General features: G+C 47.7%; 1 pseudogene; it reads right to left on the bottom strand.

The window, feature by feature from the left end:
• Nucleotides 1-19390: 19390 nt before the first annotated feature.
• Nucleotides 19391-19722, bottom strand: part of LOC147250163 (uncharacterized) — a 794-nt pseudogene continuing 462 nt past the window's right edge.

Below are 19722 nucleotides of genomic sequence, written 5' to 3'. Positions count from 1 at the left end.
CGCATCATTCAGGTGTTTAATCTGCAGCTTCTCCTAAAATCAAATCAAGTGAGCTTCATTGGTCACAAACACTTCGTACAACGTGCAGTGACATGAGTTGTGTGTCTCCTCCGCACTCTTACACACAAAACAACAAAGGCCAACACTATAGAAAAACAAGTAATTAAATACACAACAAACTAATAAATGTATAAATATGTGTAACATATGAGTAAATGTAAAGTGAATTGCATGTGCATTTGTTTCCTCCTCACCCTCTCGGTGCCTTCAGGCAGCAGTGAGAACAGCCAGGCTCCCTGGTTCTGCAGCGTTTGATGAAAATGTCCTGTAGGTCTGGTAGGGTGGTTCTGATGATGCGCTCAGCTGAGCGAACTACTCACCTGATGACTCCTCAGTCCAAGCTGGAGCCTGAAAGGTACTCGAGTATCCTAACAGGGAGCCCCCAGATGCCTGAGGTGGCGGAGACGCTGATGGGCCGTCTTCGCCAGGACGTTGATGTGTTTGGACCACGTCTGGTCCTCTGAGATGTTGACCCCAGGGTATCTAAAGCTGCCCACCCTCTCCACCGGTGCCCCGCTGATGGTGAGCGGGGTGTAGCTCTGGCTGAAGCCCACCATCATTTCTTTAGTTTTATGTTCAGCTGGAGGTTGTTGAGCAGGCACAGGTCCTCCAGGTGGAAGATCTCATCGCCGTGTTCCCAGTTGATATTCGCCATCACAACATGTCAAAAAGCACATGACACCTCTGTGTGGGACCAAGCTTATAGAGTTAAATTAACACCATGGCAGGTTGCGCTACAGGTAGCCAACATGTAGCCAGGTACCCATCACCATTACCTGCCTGCATCCGCGTGGTGAGTCGGTGCGGACGGCAGCTGTGGCTCGCCCACCTCGTCACGTTCTCACACGTTCACGACCTCGCCTCCTCGCTCTATTCAACATTGTATTGATTTCAGTGAATGTGACCATCGTTCATCATTTATTAGCTCAAACACCGAAACTTTGTGTGTGTGTGTGTGTGTGTGTGTGTGTGTGTGTGTGTGTGTGTGTGTGTCAGGGCAAGTTAAAAATGTACCACTTCACCTCCATTGTAACACTCCTGCAGTTTCTCTGGAATCTTTCTGGAAGGTCAACATGACTTCAGTCCATGTGCTCTTTGTCCTTTTGCCTTCAGGCTGGTGTTTGGTGGAGATGTGATATGGGTGTGTGTGAAAAATGCCGGCTTAAGAAAGTCTTTCAAATTCTAATCTCCGTAAGTCGTTGGAAATGCAGCGAGCAAATATGAAAACAAGATGCTGCCCAGCTGCGCGGCCTGACGCCTCATTTCCACGAAGAATCTGTCGTTTCTACTTGTTAAACAGACTTTGCTCCGGTAAAGGCTGCAGGAACAGCGAGAGGCTCAGTTTGCCTGTTTATGGACACGTGTGGAATATTTCTGCCTGGAGCGCCGCGGGGATCGCTGCTGAGAGCCTGTTGTCCAGCTAACTTGTAGCCCGTTGAGTTTCCTCTCACATTCCGTGGTCCATCAGAGATCCGCAGCAAAAGTTGCATTTTTGAGTGCAAATGTAACAGTTTGAGCTACGCAGCTGCTCATCATGAGAAATGGTTTATTTGCATCTTTAAACTGTAACTGGCTACGTGCCTGTCCTGAAGCGTGCAAACGTTCTTGCGACGCTTCAGTCCACTCTGAAAGTTTTCAGCCTCCGTCGCAGTGCAGTGACAGCGGAGGGAAGGAAGCAGACGGAGCAGGCAGCTTTGAGGGGAATGCTTTCATGTCTCCAGTGTGCAGGCAGAGGGCCATCTTATCTCTGAGGCTTGGCCCGGCTATCTAGAGTAAACCACAGTGCCTGCACAAAGAGCTCAAATTGATGGCACAGTCCATATTCTCCCTGTTAAACATTAGTCCCAGGAATCCCCCTAGGCTTTGTGTGAGTGTGAGCATGTGTGATTCCTTCTTGTGAGGGCCCATTTGAGATTTAAACATCCTAATGAGGACATTTCAGTTGATCCTCACTTTCTGAGATGCATTCAAAAAGGCAGTTTGAGGTTGAGTTTTAAGGTTCAATTTAGAGGTTGACGCTAACCATCAAAGGGAGCACATGTCAATTATCCTCGTGAAGGAATCCCACAAACATGTTAGAGTGAGTTTACAGCCAGTGAGACGCAGCAGACAGATTCCTGTGTGCCTAGAATGCAGCGCTCATACAGGAGTGGTCAGTGCATATCTGTGTAGAACCATGGAGGCAACAGAGCTGGAGACAAAGGACAGAGCACATTTGATGGACAAGCTGTCAGACACTGACAGACAGCCAGTAAACACACTCCCTCACGCTGTCACACTGTGTCTCACGCGCACACACACACACACACACACACACACTGGCTACAGTCCTGCTCTCTCTGTCAGGAAGACAGAAGATCTTTGGCTACGATAAGAACCCTGGAAAACAGTTCAATCAGTGAGAGATTTCCTCTGTTGAACACAAAACACACACGCACCTGCATGTAGCAGCAGGCCTGACCTCCTCAACTCTCACACATGTAACACACTCACACACACACACACACACACACACACACACACACACACACACACACACACACAAGCACAACACCCTCTTGTATTCATCCTACACTGAAATAGAATCCTCAACAGACTGCCAAAGCCAACATTTGGCATCATTTTTACTTGACTGTGAACAAACTCAAGACAAACATGAAACGCAAGTCATCAGTTACGTGATAACAAAGTTTGTGAAAGTTTCAACCGTCTATTTTCTCAGGACTGTCTCGAAATGTTGCTTTCCAGTTTGCGGTGTGTGTTTTGCAGTGTGTGTTTGCAGTGTGTGTATGTGAAACAAACCGCCTGTTTGAGCGAGAGACTGCAGCTCTCACAGTCTGTTTTATTTTGGCTGTATCCAAGCAACGGAGCTGTTTCTGCTTACTTCTCTCTCCGCCCTCTGGCACAAAGTGCTCCAGGCTGCTTTTCCACGTGTGTGTGTGTGTGTGTGTGTGTGTGTGTGTGTGTGTGTGTGTGTGTGTCACATCTGTTTTGCATTGTGGAGAATCTCAGGACTGACTACCTCTAAGCCCTGACTCTGTTGCAGCAAGCTCGCGCGGCAGCGTGTGGTGGAGGCTGTGGTGGAGTGGGTGTGATGGGTAAAGATGGAGAAAGAGAAAGCAAGAATTGGAGAGAGATATAAGACAGTGATGACAGAGTAACAATAAAGTCTGCACATCTGGGCTGCATGCAGAAGGAATGTGACTGCTTCTACTTGAAGGAGTGGGGAGTGTGAGGCGAGAGACGTGGGGCGGGGCTGGCTGGAGCTGCTCTGCTGGACAGGGCCACGATGTGCGAGGTGAGGTGAGGCTGGGAGACGAGGATGGGTAGGGCTGGGTGACGACGTCCTCCTGCTGCCAAAAAAAAAAGAAAAAGGGAACAGCAGAGAGTGAAAAGCCCTGGAGTGGAGAGAGAGGTCATCAGGTTTGTTTGCCTGCTCTACCATTTCCACACGAATCCCTCACCTTTGAGTCTTTTACTCCCACTGGTCTCCCCTTTTCCTCTCCACTCCTTCCCTTTACCTCTCCTCATTCTTGTGGGTGTTTCCTCATCATCTCCATCGCCCTGTTGCACCGCTGCCAGCTAATCACTGGGCTTCACTTGGCCATTATTTATTGCACGCAGCTGAGGGAGAGTTGAGGCGGAGAAGTGGAGAAGAGGTGAGAGAAAGAGTGAGCTTACTTGAGAAATGGCTGCCGTCGCTTCCCCGTGCAGTGAAACATTTGGCAGGGCACTGAACAATCAAAGCTGAGGGCTTGTGCACGGGTGTGTGAAGCCATGTGTGTGTGTGTGTGTGTGTGTGTGTGAGAGAGAGAGAGAGAGAGAGAGAGAGAGAGAGAGTGAGTCAGCCAGTCTGGCATCAGCCCAGGATATCAACTATAGGGTGCTTGAACTCTGGAGAGCTGAGGCCCAGCCAAGAGAGCATTGTGTCCTCATAGAAAATATTGTACAACAGCTGGGGTGTGTTTGCATGTGCGTTTGTGCACTTGCATGCCCACATGCGTGCACGTCTTTATGTGTTGCACCACGCTGGAAACTGTCTACTTGAGATTCTTTTCATCCAAACTAATTTGGTGAAGTGGGTGCCAAGAGAGCTCTTTAGCCTTCAGATGAGGAGTGATGAGAATAGACGCATAATTACAAGTGAATCCTCTCAGTCCGCAACCTTCAGCTGGAACAAGTGTGTGTGTGTGTGAGTGTGTGAGTGTGAGTGTGTGTGTGTGTGTGAGTGTGTGTGTGTGAGTGTGTGAGTGTGAGTGTGTGTGTGTGAGTGTGTGTGTGTGTCTGTGTGTGTGAGTCTGTGTGTGTGAGAGTCTGTGTGTGAGTCTGTGCGTGTGTGTGCGTGAGTCTGTGTGTGTGTGTGTGAGTCTCTATGTGTGTGTGTGTGTGTGAGTGTCTGTGTGTGTGTGTGTGTGAGTGTGTGTGTCTGTGTGTGTGTGTGTGTGTGTGTGTGTGTCTGTGTGGGTCATTTGTTTACTAAACTCAAAAATAGTTCCCATCTAAAAACCTCCACAAATGTGAGACCAATGTCATGTCACGTGTCATCCGTGATCTTGCTGCTTTCATGTACACACACACACACACGCGTGCAGACCTCAGAGGCCCGACAGCGAGGAAGTGCACTTTCCCCAGATTCCTTTTCATTATGTGCTCCTGACATGCACATTACAATCAGTTTTCAGTTTCCGACTCATGATGTGGCTCAGATTTTTCTACTTTTTCAGACATTGTTTCTTTGCCAAAGTTTTCATTTTTTCTCTTCATTCATGATCACCCCGGAGCAAACCACCGACGATCTGGAAACTTTTAACAAACTGCACTCTGCTGGTTGATCAGCTGTTGCTGCGTTACGCTCTGCAGCCAAAAATTACAGAAACCATTTTAATATTTAAATGATCATTTCCAAAGATAGCAAATACGTCACATCTAGATTTTCTGCAGTGCAGGAAAAGTGATGGAGTCATTGAATCGAGCGAGTTAGAGTTTTTACCCTACAATAACATCCATCCATCCACACATCCATCCATCCATCCACCCATCCATCCATCCATCCATCCATCCATCCATCCACCCATCCATCCACCCATCCATCCACCCATCCATCCACCCATCCATCCACCCATCATCCATCCATCCATCCACCCATCCACCCATCCACCCATCCATCCACCCATCCATCATCATCCACAGTGAGGACCACTGCTCCACCGGGCCGCCCTAACAGTAATAAGAAAATATCAATTTCATTGTGCCACAGTCTACAATATTACATGATGATTATCAGTTATCAGACAAAGAGCATTTTTTAAACAAAAATATGAATTCTAGTTGAAACCTGAAACCATCAAAGGGAAGCGTCTGTAAGGAGCGACGCAGAAGATCGGGTGTTGCTGAGTCAAAGTAGACAGAATGACAAGAGTCACTGTTGGCACAGCGGGTGAAGCCTGAGCAAACGCCACGCAGCACCAGCAGAGGTTAAACTAGCTGCTACACACACACGCACCCACTTACCCCCCCCCACACACACACACACACACACATTAATAAGGTACTGTGGCAGCCATTTTTATAATGAAAAAGGAAAGACGTGGCTAAATGACAAATTCCTCTTTGCCCTGTGGATTTACAACGTGATGTAAAGACAGGAATCGTTGTGTGTGTGTGTGTGTGTGTGTGTGTGTGTGTGTGAGTGTGAGTGTGTGTGTGTGTGTGTCACGCACACACCATTGACTGAACATCTTCATCTGTTTAACAGTCTGACTGAGGCAGCTCTTTAAGAATGTAACTGTGACTTTTTTAATGGCAGATGTGATATTTTTAAATATTCTATCCAGCAAAATTCAGTTTGTGTGTGAATGTGAGTGTATGTGTGTGTGTGTGGACAGTGTGAGTGTGTGTGCAAGTCTGTGTGTGTTCATGTTCACATGCATAGACTTGTGAACCAGCAGACACATGGATCTTGTTAATTTCCAGGTGGAGTGTGTGTTCAGAAGGTCTAGTTCAACCCAAAAATCTGGTCCTTGTCCCTTCTTGACCCCTGTGCACATGCATGACAAACACACACACACACACACACACACACACACAAACATGCACACACACTCGCACACACACGGCCTGTGGGCAGTAATATCAGAGACCGTTTGGTGTTTTTGCAGCACTTAGTGGTCTAGTATTCCCTTACCACAACAACATCCAATCACCTGACCTCTGACCTCTGCTACAGAGGACAGGACAGAGGGGCATAGACTGTGGGTTAGGGTGGTCCTTGAGCCCAGCTCGCCTCCAGGCAGGGAGGCCTGAACAAAGCCTGTAACCTCGCTGCTAACATGAGTGATTAGTGGGAGAAGGAGGGCGGGGCAGTGTTAGCGCCCCATCAATACGCTGCATTCACCAGCTACATGGAGGGCTGTCTTTTCATTACATCCACGGACAGATGAACCTCCCGGAGGGATTTCCCCTCCTTTCACTTCTCCTCATCCCATCCTGCCCCTCCTCCCAGCCTGATCACAAACACACTCCACATCTACATCTACCCATCCATCCTCTCTCTCCCTTCGCTCCCCATGCTTCTCTGCCCCCCCCCCCCCCCCAGCCAGGCCTGCGTCATCAGACTTTAGCTAAATCAGCTCTGACAGTCCTGTGATTCTTGGCATCATCAACCCAATCATGCTCTGACAAATCTGAACAAGGTCTTCACAGGTGGTTCTGCTGGTATGTTTCCAGTTTATGTTACGTATGTTTGTTTCTATCGTCCACTGTAGATCAACTCCTCTTCCTCATTTTCCTTGTCTGCCTCTGTGTGTGTGTGCGTGTGTGTGTGTGTGTGTGTGTGTGTGTGAGACCAGAGGGAATATGATGATTGAATTCTATGCTATACTCATGACTCAGTAGTTTGTGGTTAGCCTTGCTTCTTTTCAGAGCCACTAAGTGGAGTGAAGAGGTGTGTGTGTGTGTGTGTGTGTGTGTGTGTGTGTGTGCGCGTGTGTGTGTGTGTTTTCTTCTCTGTGCTGATATACTGTCCTGCTTACTAGCACTGATGCTGTATTGACCAAAAAGGCACATTTCACCACTGCAGCGCTCGCGTCTTCCACATCTTCCAAGCAGCAGTTGGACAGAAGCCTTACTATTTCCTGTCATGTGCCGGCAGATGTGAGGCTTTTGCCAGCAGCACTACTGTAAAGTACGAGGATGAAAGCCGTCACTTACTGTTTCCAGTCACTCAGCAGAAAAAGGCTCAGCCAGAACTCCAGTATAACTTCAGAGCAGCCAAGTACAACGCCGGCCACAGACAGGAAAACACTCTCTTATGTGGCGAGTTTTGTTGATATTGATGAACCGTTTACATACTAAAGCTGGTTCTCATCACGCAGTGAAGGAATGATCCATTTTGCCTTTCTGTTCAAAAAGTCTCCACTCAACAAAGACAGAGAATGTCCTCAGAGCTAGCGAGACAGCAAGTAAACTAACGTGGGATGCGAATGTTCGCGGGTAGCCCCGCCCCTTTAACAATTTAATCCCTGACACACGGCGAGTGGGGGGCCCGTAGCTATTTGTGCTACACCTGTGCGTCCTCTGCTGGGAGGGGCCTGTTGAGGGTTTTCGCTGTACCTGTTGGATGTGTTCTGCAAGCTAAGTTAGCGTGGGCCTAAATTCAGGAGTTCACTGGTCATGTTCATGCTTCCAAAGGTGAAAATCCTCTGAAATCCTTCTCATGTCTGAATGTCCGAGCGAGCGTCATGGGGATCGTACACGTTTCTGTACAAATTATTCATGAAGGGAAATTCATGCTTGGTGTGGAACGGCTTCAAAGGTCTGTTTGAAGAGCAAATATTCCTCCTCAGAGCTCCTCCACTGTCCCTCCCAGTGTCCCTCCTGGCTCGTGAGGTTCAGCCTTCAACAGTGGTGGCTGAGATTAGGATTCCAGAGAGGGAGTCCATGGAAGCACTCTATCTGTGCATGGGGGGGCAGAGGAAAGGTTGGGGAGATTTGACTGTCACCCGTGGCAGCAGCTGCCTGGCTCCATGTCCACAGTCCAGCACGTCAGCGAGCTAATAGGGAATAACTGGATGTAAGCGAAGGATTAAGCCCCTGGACATCACACAGAGCCCGTCTGCCTCCGCATGAAATATATATCATCACCTGGGTCCAGGGTGAGAGAGAGAGAGAGAGAGACAGACAGACAGACAGACAGACAGAGAGGAAAAAGATTTACTGGGTAAAACACAGAAGGGAATTTGATTCTCAAGCCAAAAGGATCCTGGCAGCAAGTGTGGGATCCAGTGGTTGGGGTTAGAAGTATCTATAAAAATGGATTTCCAGTCCTGCATTAATCAGATTGGAGGAGAGGAGAGGAGAGGAGAGGAGGTAGAAGAGAGGAGAGGAGAGGAGAGGAGAGGAGAGGAGAGGAGAGGTAGAAGAGAGGAGAGGAGAGGAGAGGGAATCCCTGTATTTGTCAGCAGGGTGGCATGTCCTCACGCTGAGGCTCACACCTCTGTGCCAGAGTCTGATCCTGCACTCAAGTTCATCAATCTGACCTTCAACGTGGTGGCTCACCAGATCAGCTGCTGTCTGACAGGCTGTCAGTGGGTTTACGTGCACAAGTGCAGCCCAGTTGCAGCTTAAGAAGGCCGTTTAGTCGTCTGGTGTCAAAGTCTGTCTCTGTCCAGCCGGGATGAAAACGCCTCCTGAGTGTTTACTGTCCGATCTACATGTCACAATGAGACCTGTGGAAGGTGCAGAATGACAGGCTGGCACATCGCCTGAGTGTGTTAGCAGCAGCTGTGCTAGCATGTATCAGCAGCAAAACAATATCATGTAAACTAGTCTGGGTATTCCATGGTGGTCCAGAAGTCTGTTCAGGATCACAATCAAGTCCACCTGACCGGCATCTCCAGTGCAGTTAATGGCCCACGAGCACGGCGGTCCTGGAGACAGTCCTCGCTCATCCAGACCCGGCTCCCAGGTGTAGCGGACGGCTTCCAGCTGGTCGCTGGCCATCGCACGCACTCTCTCTGAGCAGGTTAAATGTGCTTTGCTCCAAAACAAAACAAAACACACTGGACTCAAAAATGTGTGAGACTAGGAAGGTGAATATCTCTGATATCATGTGTGCTTGATCACCATCAGGTGAGCCTCTGCAGCAGAAGAGGCGGTGCACAAGTGTGATTGGCTGGAATGTTGAGGTCTGAGCCAGAGCTTTGTAGTCACGCCAAACTTCTTCTGAGCTTGGTATTGAATTGGAGTCTCAGACCAAACCTTTAGAGAATTGAATCAAATTTTTCCTGAGTTTGACGTTGATGTCTGTGCCATCCAGCCGGCATGGCGGACATCATCATTCACAAAATACCACGGGTGTCAGACTCAAGGTGTCGAGGGAAGAAAAGTCAAGGAGTTACTAAAGTGAACAAGATTCATCATGCATGAGCATCTGGACAACATCTCACAGCGATCCATCAAGCAGAGGCTGAGATATTTCACAGGGGCGTCTGTGCCAGGAGCAAAAGCTGAGTGCGTCCATCCCTGATTGTTTGTTAACGAAATGCGGTGACAATCACTGAGGAGTCAGCGAGTCACTGAACACACGAATGTGTCAGGGAGTAGAAGGAAGACTAGATAATCAATGTTGCTGCTAGAAACTCTGACTCTCCACGTAAGCGCTGAGGAGGGTGTGTGAGCACGCCTGGGTGTCCCATGCTGCTCTCTCTCTCGGCCTCCTCTGTCAACCTGCCAGGTGAGCAGGAGAGGGTTATTTATGGTCTTGTTATCGGTATCTCGCTGCTGAGTTGCTCAATATTATAAGCTGATGCTTGCCTTCGGGGCTGTGTGTGACAGAATCATCATGTCTCAGTCGAACGAAAAGGACAAATGGGTAGAAACTTCTGTGAGGATGATTGGAGAGGTTGGAAGACAGCCGGGAGGTGGGAGGGTTCATGTCCACGGAGAGACCATCGTCTGCGTTAAAAAGAAGAGTGAAAGCAGATCATTACGAGAGCCTACGACGTGTGTGTGCACACCTGAGTGTGTCCGCGCTTGTGTGTCTGCCTTGTGTGCAGCAGTGCATCATGCATGTATCTTTGTCCTATAAACAGTAGAAAAAGGACAGCTGTCGCTCTTGGCAACAGACACATGAATGTGTGGGTGGCATTGGATTTCTGTCTTTCATGCTCTGCTTTTCTCTCCTGGCCTTCATCTAGCCAACCCTCCCTCCCTCCCTCCCTCTCTCAGCTGCTCTCTTCTCCCACATGTTCCCAGGCAGTAAATGTTTACTGTTTGAGACTTTGTTAAGAGGAAACGTTACTGGAAAGTCACTTTGAACAAAAGTGACCTCTTTTGTGGTCGCAGGTCACCAACAGCGTTTTCTCAGTGAGAGAAGGCCAGAATGAACACTTCATGCAGAACTCCTGTATTTTGAGGAGAACTGACTGAAATCCATCCGAAGTTCAGTGTTTTTATAGATGTGACTGGAGAGTGATAAACATGAAACATCTGGATGCAGAGCTAACATCTGCTGCTTTGAGGGGCGAGGACAGAGAGAGCAAGGCCACAGGAGAAGCACCCACTGAGGGGAGACGGGTGAAAGACAGCAGAGGGGAGAAAGGGAGGACGGTGGAGTGATGGTTGAAGCAGCAGGTAGACTGAAGCCTTCATGTCACCATGAAGCTGCTGAAGCTGAAGAAACAGCTGGATAAGGGATTTGCATCTTCCTCTTGTCTTCAATCCTTCTTTTCCTTGTTCTTTTATGTGGAGGAAGGAAAACAAACCCAGTGAGGAGCACATGTTCAAAACCACACACACGCACACACATTTGAAGCGCATACTTCTTCCTTTCCTAGAATTAAGAGGATGACCACACACTCTCTATGCAGAAAATGTCCCACTGATGTAAAAAAGAGAAGACAGAAATCATCCTGGCAGTAGCTTCTCTATATTTTAGGCCTTCCTGAAATCCTTTTACACGTGTGTGTGTGTGTGTGTGTGTGTGTGTGTGTGTGTGTGTTTGTGTGTGTTACAATCTGATCCATAATGAACAGAGGAAACAGCTGCAGGGACCCGTGTGGGCTGAAAGGGGGCGGGGTCTTGCAGATAACCTCTGACTTTTTAGACAGGAAGCTTGGAGAGAACCTCAGGAAGTTGCTCTCAGGACTGATGTCCAAAACAGAGGCTGCATGTGGAGCAGCGGGAGAAATAAACACAGCTCTCAGGTGCACAAACACAATGAGTGGTGTGTATGAATCAGCACCTTGTTCCTTTGGCACTGCTGGAGAAAAAGCAACATTTTACAAGTCTGTGCAAAAGTACAAACAGTCCCATAAAAACATGCTGGGTTTTAATATCTGCTAATGTAACAGCCCAGTAGCTTTGCAGCACCTTGACAAACAAAGTGATCCATCAATCAGTCATCAGCCTATCAAACTATTTGCTCTGTATGTTCCCAACCTCTCGAGTGGTTCACTATAAAAACCCCACCTCGGGTTAGAGGAGGAGACATTGGCAGCCTGCCTGTTTCACTGCCGCTGCACAGAGAGGAAGCAGCCTGAGCTGTTTTATTGTAAGTCCTTCCTGCTGCTCTTGAAAGGCAGAACTTGTGGTCCACCAAGGCCTCCTGTCAGTCACCTCTAGAACACCTCCAAACACTGCGCAGTTGCAGCTGAAACATGCTGGTAGAATGGCACTCCGAAGTGGCATCTGGCTGCCAAATGCCACTGTGATTGTCTATTGTCCAAACAGGTTAGCCTCCAGGGTAGCGGTGCATTCCTCACATGCTTCATGTTCTTCATGTGCAACATCTAAATGTCACCCTCAACACATAATCCATAAATCGCAGTGATGATTTAAAGATTTGGTTGTCGTCTCTGCTGCTGTGAGATCAAGCTCTCGTCAACACAAACAAAAGGCTGCTGCATCTGAAGCCAAGCTCTTGGATTTGTCAGTTTCATGTTTTGGTTGTAAGCTAGAAAAGTCTGAGGTTACACTAGTTTCACTTCTCTGCAGTGCAAAACCACATATTCAAATATCTCACAGCCTAACACAACTGTGTATACCCACAAACACTCACACACTCGAGGGCAGATGCCTGTCAAAAGCAAGCAGTGGAATCCTCCTCAACTGCAACGTCACCCACGCCCGCCGCTACCGGCACGACACCCAGATAGATCGAGACAGCGGTGTGTTTGTGATGAGCTGAATGAAAAGTGTGTGAGCGTCTGATGGCTCCTACGTGGACCGACAGTGACGTCTGTCCATGCCCTCCTCCTCTGTCTGTCTCCATCCCACATCTGAGACAGCAGGAGCACAATGGGCAGGCGGCAGAAGTAAAGCTGGGAGGAAACTGACATTTACAACAAGTAAGTAAAAAAAGGGGGAATGGCAATGATAGAAAGGCAGTCTTTCTGTTCCAATATAATCACTCCAAGACCCGGGGAACAAGACACAGCTGTGTTATCATTAGTGTCTGAACTCGCGCGCTGACACACGTATATGCACAATGGGTAATTACTGCCAGTTAGCCCACTCGTTTATCGCTATTACGCTAAAATGCCTTCCTCCCCTGCCCGTCTGAATGCACATCAGTCGGGAAATGTCATTTAGATGTGTGGGCTTGACAGACTCCACACAATTTCGCAATTAAAGTACATTTATCAATCAGGGGCCTTTAACTTCCCACTATCAGCTCTAATTTGTACACAAATATGTCACGTCAAGATCCCACACCTGCAAACTCTGACACCCATAGCTCAGATTGGCTCTGCTCAACAGAAAAATGTGTTAAATCCTGGAAACCTTTAATGTGGAAGTGAGTCATTCAAGAGTTTATAGTTGGAAACTTCTTGAAATAAACCTTCTCCCAAACTCTGTAGGTATATAAAGAGGTGTAACATCCATACATCAGTTAATACTCGTAGAAAACGTTTCATCTGAAACGCAGCAAAATACATCATAAAGGCAAGGCTTATTCGTTGGCCTGTCAAGAGTTAGTTGATATCCTCCTTGTGCAACCAGAAACAACCAGGAAGTTACAGTACAGGTTTTTAATGTCACAAAACATAATATTAACTGAAATGAAGGATAGAATACAATATTTTTGATTTGCATAACTGTTAAAAAATTGTTTTCTTTCCTCCATAAAATAGAGGACAGAGTTTCAAACAATGTGAAATATGAAGGAAAAAAATCAAAAATCTGTAACTTTGACGAGGTTTAATTTGAGGTGTCTGGGCTCCAAGCAGCCACTTCCCAAGTATAATTGACCCATAAATAAAGATTTTATATCAATTGATACTACTGGTACTTCAAATACTGCAACAGTAAATAGAAGGACAGCAGTAAACATCTAAGATTTGTGTATTGGTTTGCAGTGATTCTGTGGACTGACCTGAGGACGTGTGCAGACTCAGGACGCCTTCTTTTAGTTTGGTTTTCTTTAATCAAAACTTTTTCATGATGGAAGACAAAACTCTGGGTCTGCCAGGCAGTCCTGGACGTGGAGGATTCTTGGACGAGTTACTGACATTGTTTAATGTAGCATATTATCATGCTATATTAGCATGCTAATATGACATGAGTGGTGGGACGCAGACGCAGGACTGAAGAGGAGAAGAACAGATGCGCCTGACTGCAGGTGGATGACCTCAGGTAAACCTGGTGGGAGGGGCTTGACATCCGGCTGCCCTTCATATCGACCTCTTCTGTGAATGTGACTGTACTTTGTTTTTATTGGCACAAGTACAGGATCGATTCACTCGAGCTTTTTTAGGGTTGCCCTTTGGCTTCATTGGTGTTGGTACTCAACGCTGTTTGTTGATTAAACCATCAAGATTCATTTCTATTGGCATTGTGGCAATTTAACATATAATTTGTTTACTTTGTTCAAAACCTTTGTCCCTGTGACATCTCTAGTCGATGGTCTAGTGACATCACCTCTGAACGGAGGCAGCACGGCGTCCAAGAGCATCAAGAACTCCAGTTCAAGGAGAAAGGAAGAGCGAGCAGGACGAGTCTGTGTTCCAGCTGCCTGGAATCTGATGAGACTGGTGACTAGAGCACCATCTTCATGCTGGCTCGGGAAAAAATACACTCCGGGAAACCTGCTGCTCATCTAAAAAAATCCACTGGAAAGTAAAGCAGCATTCACTGGCGTGAGATTAATCGTCAGACCAGTGTTCCTAATCCAAACAAATATGGCCGGGCCAGACCACCTGACCCTCCACACCACTCTCCTATAGGTTTCCTGACAGAGTCAAACCACACAGCCTGAGAAGTCCCACAGGCTGGTCTGTGTTAGCTCAAACATACACACGCATATGCATGGGCACAGGGTCATACAAACACACACGCACACACACACACACACACACACACACACACGTACACACAAACACACACACACACACAACCCACGATAACAGCAGGCACCCTTAACCCTTTGTGATGGAGTCAGAACTTTAAGTGCAGACAAGAATCCAACCACTCAATCAACCGTGTGTGTGTGTTTGTGTGTGCATGTCTGTGTGTGGGGGGGGTGTATGTTTGTGTTTGTAACATTGGCGGCATGCATGTGTATGTTATGTAGAAGCATACAAGCACCCAAGTCAGTTTCGGCTGAGACTTTTTTCTGTTCCTCTCTGACAAACCAGTCTGACTGAGCACACGCGCGCGCGCGCACACACACACACACACACACACACACACACACACACACACACACACACAAGGAAGTGTGCTAAAGAAGGTGATTTGAGAGATTTCTCACGGCCAGAGCGCCCTGAGCTACAAAGTAAATACAGATTAATGATTGGTTGAGAGGGTGGAAGTGCATTCCACAATGTTGGCCACTAATCACAGCCAACACAAACTCAGCACACACATACACACACACACACACACACACACACACACACACGTGCACACACACAGGACTCGCATAAACATGCTACTTGTTTTCTCTGTAAGATGTTGGTATTGAGAATGTATGTAGGTCCAGTTGGTACACACACACACACACATGCGCACACACACGCACACAACTCCACTCATACACACCTGTGCCGCCTTAGATGTGTACCACGGTCATTCAACATTGATCACCTGAGACTGTAACATGAGCAACAGCAGCGCATCACTTTACAGTAGCAATGATCTCAAAGACTCTGTTCAGTTGCGCAGCAACAAAACAGCAAAAACTCAAGAAGAAATCCTGGATGTGAAGGAAGAGACGCGTCAACATGCAACGACAAGCCTGGATAAGTTGAAGAAGATGGATGGCTCACAGAGCTGCACAGCGACTGTGTCCATCAGCCGCAGATACACTACAGCTCCTGCATCTGTGTGTGTGTGTGTGTGTGTGTGTGTGTTAGAATTGATAGCCTAACTCTGAGTCATATTTCTTCTCTATCTAATGTTTAACAGGGGATTTACTGATGACTGACTGGTGCCTCTGACTTGCAAAGCCCCCACGAGAAGGAAAACCTGAATTAAATTCAAGCAGACTGTTTTGTATTTAGTGGTGGATCCAAAAGGGACGCATGTATGACCATGAGATAAGATAGACGGCTGTCCACCTTTGTTTCAGACAGTCCAAACTTATTGGCCTCTGGAAACGATACTTCACCCTCAAAATATTTTTGCCTCTCGTCAATAAACAGAAGGAGCCGTCGACAGACTTTTAGCTTGGAGCGAATGGCACCTCATCAGCATCAACTACAAAAAAAAACAGCAAAACTGTCCAAACACGTCCATGAACAAAGTCTCAAGCACATAGTCCAGTATCATGTAAGTCAAGTCAGGTTCATTTGTGTGTCACCAAATCCCAACCAAAGTTCTGTCCTGACTCTGTCCAAGTAGAGCAGGTCCAGCACCTTCCTCCTTCAATGAACCTCCACCCAACAATTCTCCATCAGCAGCACATCCTGCAACAGCAGCCACCAGAACCTTCCTTTACCAGCAGGAAGGTGGAGCAGATCCAGGATCAGTGGGGACGGAGAGAGAGCAGGAGAGCAGGACAGAGACAGAGAATGGAGGAAGACAGAGAGACAGAAGGAAAGAGAGGGACAGAGAGAAAGAGGGAGAGAAAGGAGGAGAGACTGATGGACAGAGACAAAGACAGAGAATGGAGGAAGACAGAGAGACAGAAGGAAAGAGAGGGACAGAAATAAAGAGAGAGAAAGGGGGAGAGACTGATGGACAGACGGGGACGTGAGCAGGTGGAGCTACGGGTGGCAACTGGAGCCTCTTCAGGTCTGGAGCCTCCTCCAGCAGCACCAGGATCTGGGATGAGGGGAGAAGAAGGGGAGGTAGTAACACGTCTGAGGACAGGAGGAGGAGAGAGAAGCCCAGTGCATCATGGGAGATTCCAGCAGTCTGAGCCTATAGCAGCAGATCTAAGGGCCAGAGAGACCTGGTCTCTGCTACCAGTTCTAGTCAACACGCGGCAGCAGTGTTCTGGACCAGCTGGAGAGTCTTTAGGGACTTATTAGTCCAGCCTGGTAGGAGGGGGGTGCAGTGGTCCAGCCTGGAAGTGACAAAAGCAGGGACTAGTTTTTCTGCATCTTCTTGAGCCAGGATGTGTCTGATCTTAGCAATGTTACGGAGATGGAAGAAGGCGTCCTGGAGGTTTGTTGAATGTGGGAGTTAAAGGATCCTGATCTAAGAGAACTCCTAGGTTCCTTACGGTGGTGCTGGGGGCCAGGGTGGTGCCATCCAGGGTACCTGTCTCATCAGATCAGGTGGTCCTCAGGTGTTTGGGCCCAGCACAAGAACTTCAGTTTATCAGAGTCTAATAAAGGAAATGATGGTCCTCCATGTTTCCTGTCCTTCAGACAGGCCTCCAGTTTAGTCAGCTGGTTTGTTCCATGTGGATCATTGATGAGTTCAGCTGAGTGTCGTCTGCATAGCAGTGAACATTAATGGAGTGTTTCCTGATCATGTGACCTAGAGGAAGCAGGTAGAGGACAGGGTGAAGAGGACTGGTCCAAGCACAGACCCTTGAGGAACACCAGAACTGACTGTAGTGTCTCCGAGGAACCATCATTAACTGGTACCAACTGAGATGACCTAGTAAATATGACCTGAACCAGTTTAGTGCGGTTCCTTTAATACCAGTGACAGGTTCCAGTCTCTGTAGAAGGATATGGTGGTCAATGGTATCAAAGCTGCACTGAGATCTAATCAGACCAGCACAGAGACCAGTCCCTCATCTGGTACCAGTAGGAGGTCACTGGTACCTTTGACTAGTTCTGTTTCTGTGCTAGGATGAACCTGGAACCTGACTGAATCCTCCTAAAACAAAGCAAGTGCAACATCGGTTTGTCACCACTCTGACCAGCACACATGAGCTGGCTCAGCTGAATGTGACAGCTGGTGGCGCCTGGCGCGACTGTGAGCCACCACCTAACTTAACCACTGGATAAAGAAAGCGTGGTTTAAACGTGGCAATGCACTTGCCAGTTCGCAAACAGACATTTTGTTTTGTTTTGTAGATGGTTAAGCAGGGTGGGGCACTGTTAGCCTCTAGCTAACAACACGTGGCTGGCTCTTCCTAAATTCTGGAGTCAAAATGCAACAGTACTGGGAGGCAAAATACAATTACTGATGGAAGTGATGTGGGACGGCAACAGACAGTCTTTATTCTGTACTTACATCATTTAACTGAAGCTAATCGGAGGCGAAAGCATGATCTCCAAGCCCCTTTTTTTTTCCTGGCCAGAAACACGGTAACATTTATTTTTCCCTGCAGTGGGAACTCTGATTGGTGTTCAGTCCCCGGTCAAATGAACCTGCGGTCAACATTGATTTAAAACTTCTGGTGCTGATCAGCAGTCACAAAACTCAGGTGAACACAATAGTTTACCACAAGCAGTTGGGCGCTCCAGAGAACAGCCACTATATCTTATCTGCTCTGCTAGCCAGTTTTATAGTGTGAAGCACTTGTCCAGCCACTGCTCTCAAGTCCATTTTACAGGAGACAAAAGAGTCCATTTATCTAGCAGGACACAGGACAGAGGAGGGAGAGACAGTGGAGGGCTGGGAGAGGATGGGTGAGGGATGAACCCTGAATGGAGAAGGGCAGACAGAAGCGAGAAACACGACTGACAGAAGAACTTTCCATAATAGCTGTTCCTGGAATGTTGGTGGAAGGTGCAACATAGCTCCAAATATTTGTTGCATGGTCGGCATGGTAACAGGACAATCAACTCATTTATTAACAAATCCCTACAATAACATAACAAAGACAGAGAAAAAAAATTAGGATTGTTATGTATAAATGTGGGCAAAAAAAATGGGTGGGAGTAGGAGAGATTAGCAAAAACACACACACACACACACACACACACACACACACAGTGATGAGTGAGTTTCATTGTTGACTTTAAGTTGTGAAATCGAAGAACACGTGCCAACATGGACATACAAACATACTGACAGCTCCAGGCAGACATACGTGTGAGGGTTGATCCTGACAAACAGCGCAAACTGCTGTCACTCAGCTATGTACTGTTGCTTCCTCCCTTCAGCCTCGCCCTGCCGAGCCCCAAACACACACACAGATAGAGAGGGAGGGAGGGAGGGAGGGAAAGAGACTTTTTTTCTCACAATTTAATGATTGCTTTGGCTCATCCTTTCAGGTATGTCTCTCTCCCTCTCTCTCTCTCTCTCTCTCTCTCCCCCCCCTCTCTCTCCCTCTCTCCCCTCTCCCTCTCTCCCCCTCTCTCTCCCTCTCTCTGTCTCTCTCTCTCTCTGTGTACAGATAGTTGGATGTATGGATTAACCTGGTCCCCTCTTAATGTCTTTGGACTGTGGGAGGAAGCTGGAGTACCAGAGAGAACCCAGCAGGAACAGGGAGAACATGGAGACTCACCCAGAAAGACCCCGTGCTGCAGCCGGGGCTCCACCCACAACCTTCTTCATATAGACTTTATATTCACAGGGTTCAAGGTTAATCCAGACTCTGAATTGACTGTAGGTGTGGCTGGGAGAGCCAATGGTTGTCTGTCTCTTTGTGTTGGCCCTGCCATGGACTGGTGACCCGTCCAGGGGGAAGGCTGCTGGGATAGGCTCCACCCCCACCACCCTGAACAGGGTAGAAGATGAATGGACAGAGACGATTTTAAATCCACATTTTTATTAGTGATTGAATGCTGAGTCTCAAACAGGTGCTGTGACGCATGAGTGGAGTGACGAGCCACTGCCAAGTACGGGCCTTCAATGGGCCAAGTTTAAGATGCTTGTGTCTGGGTAAAATTCACATTGACATGCCACTCAAGTGGGCTATAATTAATCTTGTGTTAATTTTTTATAATGCGTTAACTTGCAGTGTAATTAATTAATCCAATTAATGCGTAAAAATGGCTTCTGTCCCCCTTGTAGGTTGGTTCTGTGTCCTCCTATAGACCAGGTCCCCTACCAGAGGCCTGGCAGCTCGAGGTTTCAAGCGTTGGTCCTGGAACCTGCTGGAGTCACACTCCCAGTTTGGGGTCACCGCCGGACCCACGTCAGCCTTGACCTTCCACATCTGTTCTAGCTGTTCTTTTAACCCCTGGTACTCCTCAACCTTCTGGTGTTCCTTCTTCCTGATGTTGGCGTCAGCTGGCATCACCACATCCGTCACCACAGCCCTCCTACGCTGTTTGTCCACCACTACTGAGTCCAGTTGGTTCACCAGTA

Source organism: Aulostomus chinensis, chromosome 14 (assembly GCF_037954235.1).
Source record: "Aulostomus chinensis isolate RoL2024-O1b breed Wild chromosome 14, RoL_Achi_v1.0, whole genome shotgun sequence".
Lineage (NCBI taxonomy): Eukaryota > Metazoa > Chordata > Actinopteri > Syngnathiformes > Aulostomidae > Aulostomus > Aulostomus chinensis.
The sequence above is the reverse complement of the archived record's forward strand: the minus strand, read 5'-3'. Positions and strand labels throughout refer to the sequence as shown.